Source organism: Theobroma cacao, chromosome 8, assembly GCF_053813885.1.
Source record: "Theobroma cacao isolate CCN51 chromosome 8, ASM5381388v1, whole genome shotgun sequence".
Taxonomy (NCBI): domain Eukaryota; kingdom Viridiplantae; phylum Streptophyta; class Magnoliopsida; order Malvales; family Malvaceae; genus Theobroma; species Theobroma cacao.
This window is the reverse complement of record NC_142646.1, coordinates 28,536,302-28,544,441: the sequence shown is the minus strand read 5'-3', so window position 1 is coordinate 28,544,441 and position 8,140 is coordinate 28,536,302. Positions and strand designations below refer to the sequence as shown.

Below are 8,140 nucleotides of genomic sequence, written 5' to 3'. Positions count from 1 at the left end.
TTCCCATGTAATGCTTTTTATTTACAATTCTTGATCAAAATACTCACCAAGTCTATGAACCCATGCATTTTGTTCATTTTAGTCTCTCCTACTAACTACGTCCAATTTTAGAGTTAAAAGGGATGATGACAACGCTGACATCCATGCTGACATGGGATATTTTGATGACGTGGCACCACATAATGATGTAGCATGTCACGTAACATTAACGTGATGACGTGACAATGCTATGTGGCACTAATATTGTAAAGCCCGACCTTATAAAATACTATTCATGACATACATGTGATGATAGCATGATTGCATGCTAGGAGAGTCCCGAAAAATTTACAAAAGTCGGTATTGTACCTAGAGGTACAACAAAGTTTATTTAATCCTCGAACTAGATCAAATAGGAATTTTAAGGTGAGATTAAGAGTTTCATAGTTCATGGATGACTTAAAATGGTAATTTGGAGTTTGAGGATCAATTTGGAGTCAAATCGGAATTTTCACTAACTAGGGGCAAAATGGTCATTTGCCACCTGGGGACAAAATGGGAATTTTAGAAAAGATTTTTTTTGACCCCATTTGACTTATTAGAGTATAATTTGACTTATTGAAGTATGATTTGAGGTTTAGAAGTGAAAAATTTTAATTTCGGTATAATTTGGAGTATAGGGGTAAAATGGTAATTTTGCCACCTCAGGGGCAAAATTGTAATTTTCCACCACCAGGATATTTTTTCCAGCACATGGTCTTCCTTGTCTTCATCTTTGACCCTTGACTAAACATGTGGTGGAGATAAAATGTTTAAATTTTTAAAATTTTAAAAACGGGCCAATGACATGATGCCATGTGTCATGCCTTTATTAATTTATTATTTTCCTTTTTAAAAGGCACAAAATCAGCCCATCTTCCACCCCATGGCCGGCCAAACCAGCAAGAAGAGAGAGAAAACAAAAACAAAACCCTAGAGAGAGAAAATCAAAGAAAAAGTGTGAATTTTCAAGGAAATTAAGTGAAAAAGGTGAGTTTTTTCTATTAAGCTTGAGTTTTCTTATTCCCAAGCATTTCTCTTTATTTTCCATGATTAAATTACATGTTTTCATGATGAATTAAATTCTGGAAAAATGAGTTAGGAGAGAGAAAGTTGTTGGATTTATTTGATTTTAATTTATGTTAGTGTTTTTAGTTAGTTTAGCATATTTAGAAACAAAACAACAAGAAAAGAATTTATTTTCTCCCCCAACCATTAATGGCTGAATTTACCATGTAGTGAGTGAGGATGAGTTTGATTTTATTCTAGGAGAATTGGTTAAGGAATGATGAATTAAGAGCCTAGAAAAATAATGGGAATTTTCGGAGCAAAAATATGAATTTTTACCCACTAGGGGTATTTTCGTAATTTGCTGTTGGGACTGATAATTTGCACCACACTGAGGGACATTAAGTTAATTTGGGTGCAATTGAGGTATAGAAACTGAAAAGAATTAAATTGGAGTTTAAACGGACCCGTTAGGAATTTAATCGGGTGATAAGACGAATTAGGCCAATACCGGGTTTAGATAGTTACCAGTGCATTTTGCATTCCATATCATGCATTGGTAATCTAAATTAATTTAATTTTGATTTAGTACCAACTTGGTGAAACTCTCGATTTTGTATTGTGTCAAGGTGGTGAGTCCTCCGATAAAGGCAAGGAAATTGCATCCGAGGACCAGTAGACAGAGTGCTTCGAAAGTCTGCATTCTAGACATAGTGAGTAAACTTACTGTCATTTTAATTATCTAGGGTGGTTTTTAGATGCTTTCATGAATTCTATGGAAAAAGGAATTTAAAAAGATAAATTTTCATGTTTTATGAATAAATGAGTTTCAATGAAATTAAATTATAAATTGTTTTGAAATTAATAGTGATTTTGAAAAATAGAGTACACGGAGACTGTTAATTGTGGCAATTTGATTGTTTAAATTAACTGGCTTATGATAAATCGAGCATGATTGGCTAGTTGGCAATTGTATTGAAATGCGAATTGTTTGGTTACCTTGAAAAAACTACGAATTACAAAATTGCCATATCATGTTATTGAGTTTTATTATATGGTGGATTATATATTAATTAATCACTGCAGTAGGGGGTTTCTGTGGACCAGCCTTTTAGAGGGGCACGGTAAACCCCATTATATTCTTACCTCGAACGGAGAGGCGCGTAGGGTATCTCCTGGGGTAAAGTTTAGGGTTCACTTCACGCTAAACCACCACGTGAGGGGGAACTCAGCCAACGCCAAGGAACGGCTATGTTTTCAAAACAAAAACATGATTTATGTGAAATGTGAATTTTAATAGCCTTGGCGGTCTCGGTAGGATGCCTCGGCCAAGGTGTCCCCGAGAATGGATTTATGGCACAAGCCTAGATTTTTATGAGATTCATAAGCCTCTTTACGTGTTTCGAAAAAAATGTGTTCTAATGCTATAACACAGTTTATGATGATTTACTTTATTGTCTCCATGTACTCAACTCTAGATGTTTAGGATGATGTTTGTTTACTCATTGAGATTTTATAATCTCACCACCCTCCTTTCCACCCATTTCAGGTTCAATATAGACTGTAGATAGCTGATCTCATCGAGGACTACAGTGGGATCTGCATTTTCCAAACCGTAGGTTCAAAGTCCTCTTTACTTTTGTTTATCCGGGGGCACTCTTGTTATTGTAAATTAAATTAAATATTTTGGCTTACTGTATTTAAGTATGTATAAATTTATTTAGCTTTTACGTTATAAAAATTATTCACGTATAACTCTATAAATATTGTTTTATAAGAAAATAGAATATTTTACTTAATATTTCTTTTATTTTCTTATTATATTCAAATAACCATAATTTCGTTTTAAATGAAGATTTTAGACTTTTAAACTCATTTTGAATATGAATTGTGTGTTTTGTACTTGTACATTACGTTTTAGCCAGTTTTAAGATTTTTGAGAAAAATGACCAAAATACCCTTGTGAGACGAAAAATTAATATTTTATTTGTTTAAAGTTGGAAACAGCTTAAAATATTTTAGAACACGATATTTGACAATGGTTGCTCACAAGGGAACAGAGAAACTGATAGTAAAGCCTTGCGGGGTTTCGGATTGACATTTCGGGCAATAAGTGTCTACCGGGACACCGCGGCGGTTGTCACGGGCTCGAGGGGAGTACCGGGTCGTGACAAATATGGTGACGTGACACTGACATGTTGATATGTTAATGCCACGTGGTAGATCATAAAATTTTTCAAAAAAAATTATGCCATGTTATAGGGATAAAATTGAATAAAAATATATAGTAAAGGGATTAAATTGAAAAAAATTGAGATGTTGAGAGATTAAATTGAAAAAAAATATTTAAAAAATACAAATCTTTAAGTAGATGAGAGATATACTTATTAATAAGCCGAATATTTAAGTGTAAAAGATTTATGGTGTTAAAAATATATATATTTATATATGTTTTCTTACTTGATTATTTGATTTTAAAATATTTACATTAATTTATCTTTTTTCAAAAAATTAAATTTTAATTCTCCTTCTATAAAAAAATTTCAAAAAAATTTCATAACTAAAGTCAAATTTAGATGAATAACTTGCATTATATCGAAATAAAATAATATAAAAAGATTAAATAAATTCTTTTTTTTCTATTTATAATAGTATAAAATTTTGAAATTTATTTTACTTAATTTTTAACTTGAGTTGAACTCAAATTAGCAAAATACGTTGATTTAGTTACAACTTTCACTATTTACAAATACCCATTCTTTTGGAATTATTTAACCCTTACCCATTTTACCTTTTATTTAAATTTATTTAAAGTTTCTTATAAAACGATTTCATTTAAGTTTAAATACCACAATTAATTTTTACTAAATTTAAATTTAAATTATTAATTTGGATCTACAAAAAATTTATAAATATAAAATAAAATGGTACAAATATTTACAATTATACTTAACTCTATCAATTATAAATGCAATCTTTAATCTAGAAAATTTCAATATAAAAAATATAACTCGAAATATTAAACAAAATAAATAAAAAATTGAAGGGATGGTGTAGCATAGATTCTATAATTGTAATACGAGATTTGTCATGCCCAAATTAAGTAAATTAGAACGAAGAATTATTTTTATAATCATTGTTAACTCCATATCTCCTTTCTTTATTTTTTAAAAGAAAAAACTAAATCAACCTATTTTGCTAATTTGAGTTCAACTCAAGTTAAAAACTAAGTCAAATAAATTTTAAATTTTTGTACTATTATAAATAAAAGAAAAAAATTTTTATTTAGTCTTTTATATTATTTTATTCCAACATAATGCAAGTTATTCATCTAAATTTGACTTTAGGTATGAAATTATTTTCGAAATTTTTTTATAGAAGGAGAATTCAAACTTAATTTTTGCAAAGAAAATAAATTAATTTAAATATTCTACCATTAAATAATCAAGTAAAAAAATATTTTTTTATATTTTTAAGACCATAAATATTTTACACTTAAATATTTAGCTTTTTAATAAGTATATCTATCATCTATTTAAATATTTATATTTTGTAAATATTTTTTTTCAATTTAGTCTGTCAACATCTTAATTTTATTCAATTTAATCCATGTATTATATATTTTTATTCAATTCAATTCTTATGATGTAGCATAAAAATTTTTTGGAAAATTTTTTTATGAGCCATGTAATACTGACACATCAGCATGTCAGTGCCACGTTAGCATTGCCACGCTATCATATTAGTATCACGTGGCACTGCAACATAATCACACCGATGTCATGTGGCATGCCATATCATCATGTGGTGACACAACATCAAAAATATGCCACGTCAACGTTGACAACAGTGCTGATATCATCTTTTTAACAGTAAAATTGGATGTCGTTAAAGAGAATGACTAAATTGAAGTAATTTCTAAAATCGATAAATTAAATTATTTCAATTTTGAGTATATGAATTAAATTGAATAAAATGCATGGGTACAAGGATTTTGTGGATATTTTGACCATTCTTTTTTACTTCCTTAGAGTTTCAAATAACACAATATTCTATTGAGAGTTAAACTCATGACAAACAGAAAGGAATTTAAAAGAAGAATTTTAGTTTGCTTAGCATCTAATCTTTTAATTAAATAATCGACATGCTCTAGTTAGACATAAAAGGAAAGTTTTGTGCTGACTTTATTGTAGTAATAGTCCTACTTAGGCTTGGAATAGAAATTATAAACCATATTAAACTAAACAAATAGTACTAATTATTTTATTTTTTATTATTTTCACAAATCGCCCCTATAAAAGAAGCATCACCACTCCCCGACTGCCCTCTATCCCATATACTGAAATCCGAATCAGAACTTGTCTTCTCCAAATACATCAACTCCCATCAAAATCCGTAACCCTACCCTTCTGTTTTACTCTTCACAATGTCAATGTCGATACCTGCCGTTGAGACCAAGAAAATTACCCTGCGAACCGCCGACAATCACGAATTCGAAGTCGAGAGAGCGATAGCCATGGAGTTCGGCACAATCAAAACCTTCTTCGACGAAAACCCCGACGCCTCTGAAGATACCATTCCTCTCCACAACGTCTCCTCTACGTGCCTCTCAGCCATAATCGAGTACTGTAAATCCCATCTAGCCTTCCGTGCTGGCGACACCTCCTCATCGATCGATGAACAAGTCAGGACTTACGACGAAGAGTTCGTCAAGGCACGTGATAATGAGTCTCTGAAAGAGATGATCTTGGCTGCCAATTATTTGAATATAAAAGAGCTTCTTGATATGTTGAATCAGGCCGTGGCTGATAGGATTAAGAACAGGAGCGTGGAGTATGTGAGGAGGTTTTTTGGAATAGAGAACGATTATACGCCGGAAGAAGAAGCTGCACTTAGAGCGGAGAACGAATGGGCTTTTGAAGCTGTCGATCCTGACGATTGATGGATTGAAGATTAGGAATACCTTTTCTTTTTTTCTTTTTCAGTGGATGAGTATTAAACAGGATTTATCTTTTCAATAACAGTTGAGCTTTTCTCTCATTGTTATTTGTTTTTCTGGGTAATCAGCTTTAACTTTATTTTTAGCGTGTTTCTGTTGTTCTGGAATAATTCTCCATGTTATTGATAAGTTAGAAGAGTTTTGGTTAACAATAGACCATTATTATTAGATGTTTGTCTGATTGATGCCCAACTTGGTTTTGTGATTAAGAATAAATTCATGGTAATTGTATTTATGTAGTCACAATGGTTATTACCTTTGCCATGCAATGTTTACCACCCTTTAGGCCTTGTGCCTTTCCTCTGCTTCTAGGAGCATGTTTACAGGAATTATGCTTCATATGTATGATTTGGGGAATGCAACCATTCATGAATTGCAGTGTTTTATAATCATATCAATTTTCATAATAGGTGGATTTTCTTGTTTCTGGCTTGTGTATCACTTTGGTTTTTGCTTTAATGATTTTAGTTTTTATGGTGGATTGCAAGTGTTATTTTAATCAGTTGAAAAATTATCTAACTTGGATTGAAAAGGTTCATTTTTTGGGGATAATCAACTAAAATTATGTTTCTCTCTTTTCTTTTAGTAAATGAAGCCCTCTTTCTTTCACTCTCAGATTAAAAACTTATTGATAAAAATGTGTCCTCTTCTCTCTTGTCCATCAACCCCCAGCAACAATGCATTCTTATGTGTTTCAATGTCTTAATGCATACAGTATGTAACATGGATTATGAATTATCTAGTCTTTTTCAGATCTAATAGAGAGGCCCTTAGGATTATGAGGTCTCTGGTTCTTGTTTTCAATTTCCTCAACAGGGGAATGTAATTTGCAGAATGATGAGGATCTTGTTCATGAAATAGAAGATGAACTGGAAAACAATTGGAAAATTTTGAATGCAAAGAGAATGAAGTCCTTTCCAATTTTACAAAGGTATGATCTGTTAGATTCTTGTTTTTGTTGCGTGCCTAGTCTTCTTCGATTGTTATTTTACATACAATTCAGTAGTGTTCTGCTTAAATTCTATTGCTGTTCACATGGACATATCAACCTTCATAAATTGGCAGTATGAGACCTGCATATGCAATTGCACCTAATGCTCTGAGGTTGAAATACGTGGTAAATTCTGTTAAAACTATGAGATAATATGTCTAGAGATTATGTGTTTTTGTTTTGTTTGTCCTATTCATTTATTTTGAGGAAGAAAATAATTCTGCTGTTGCATATGGTCCATGTATTGACGCTGTTAGGTCTGCCTTGTTAACTCTACTACCTACATATCAAATATGTACTATGATTTAGGAAGGGGACGGAGCCACTTTTAAATGGATGCTATATACCTTTTAGTTTGTACTGTAAGGGCAGGTTATGTATCACTAATAACTTGTGCTGGTTTGTGGCTTCTGGCAACACTAAAGATTTGGTATTCAATGTAACCAACATTAACAGAACAAGAATTTTCAGTATCTTATGGAAGTTAATATCAAATTTGCAGGTCTGTAAGGCAAAACGAGTGGCATCAATGGAGATGACGATGGATGATGGGTTTGAATGGAAAGTAGAAGAACATAAAAAGTAGAAACTAAAGACACTAGCAGAGAAAGGATTATTGAAGAAAAGGAGTAAGAAGAGAACGCATGGAACATTTGCTAAAATTAGTGATCAGTGATATAATCTCAACCCAATCCTTACCATCCAAGTAAGCTCCATTTTGTACAGGAGCTGCTTGGATACAAGTGAAGTGATTAAATTGTTTTTATTTTTTTGTTTACACCCACTTTTCTTGTCATGAAATACCCTTTTGTGTTCTTTAAAATAGCTGTTGTCGAATATAAAAAATTATTGGATAAGTTTTTGTATTATTCCTTATTTATTGAAGAAATTCTTCGAAGGAAAAGTTATCCAAAATAAAGAGGAAGAGTTAAAGTCAAAGTTTTTGGTTTAAAGAGGGAAGGTTTGAATTTAAGTTTCTTGGGAGGGAATAGGGTTGTCATGTAATCAAGTAAATAGGCTTTACAATTTTTATATAGGTATTTCTTTGCTAAAGTAAATAGGCTTTACAAGTAAATAGGGATTGAAAGGGTTCATTTTTCTGGGGGATAATCAACTAAAATTAT

General features: G+C 31.5%; 1 long non-coding RNA gene, 1 other non-coding gene and 1 pseudogene across 3 annotated transcripts; 2 read left to right on the top strand and 1 right to left on the bottom strand.

Annotated features, from left to right (window-relative positions):
* Window positions 1-911: 911 nt before the first annotated feature.
* LOC148761306 (uncharacterized) lies at window positions 912-2,770 on the top strand. Its single transcript, XR_016028077.1, has 3 exons — window positions 912-1,008; window positions 1,656-1,739; window positions 2,576-2,770. It is a non-coding gene; the product is annotated as an uncharacterized LOC148761306 (long non-coding RNA).
* A 1,309-nt stretch (window positions 2,771-4,079) lies between these two features.
* On the bottom strand, window positions 4,080-4,172 carry LOC148761305 (small nucleolar RNA snoR8a). Its single transcript, XR_016028096.1, has one exon. It is a non-coding gene; the product is annotated as a small nucleolar RNA snoR8a (small nucleolar RNA).
* A 1,166-nt stretch (window positions 4,173-5,338) lies between these two features.
* On the top strand, window positions 5,339-7,626 carry LOC18592992 (SKP1-like protein 14 pseudogene; annotated as a pseudogene). The gene is made up of 2 exons (XR_016027810.1): window positions 5,339-6,956; window positions 7,519-7,626. The product of XR_016027810.1 is annotated as an SKP1-like protein 14 pseudogene (transcript).
* The last annotated feature ends 514 nt before the right edge of the window (window positions 7,627-8,140 follow it).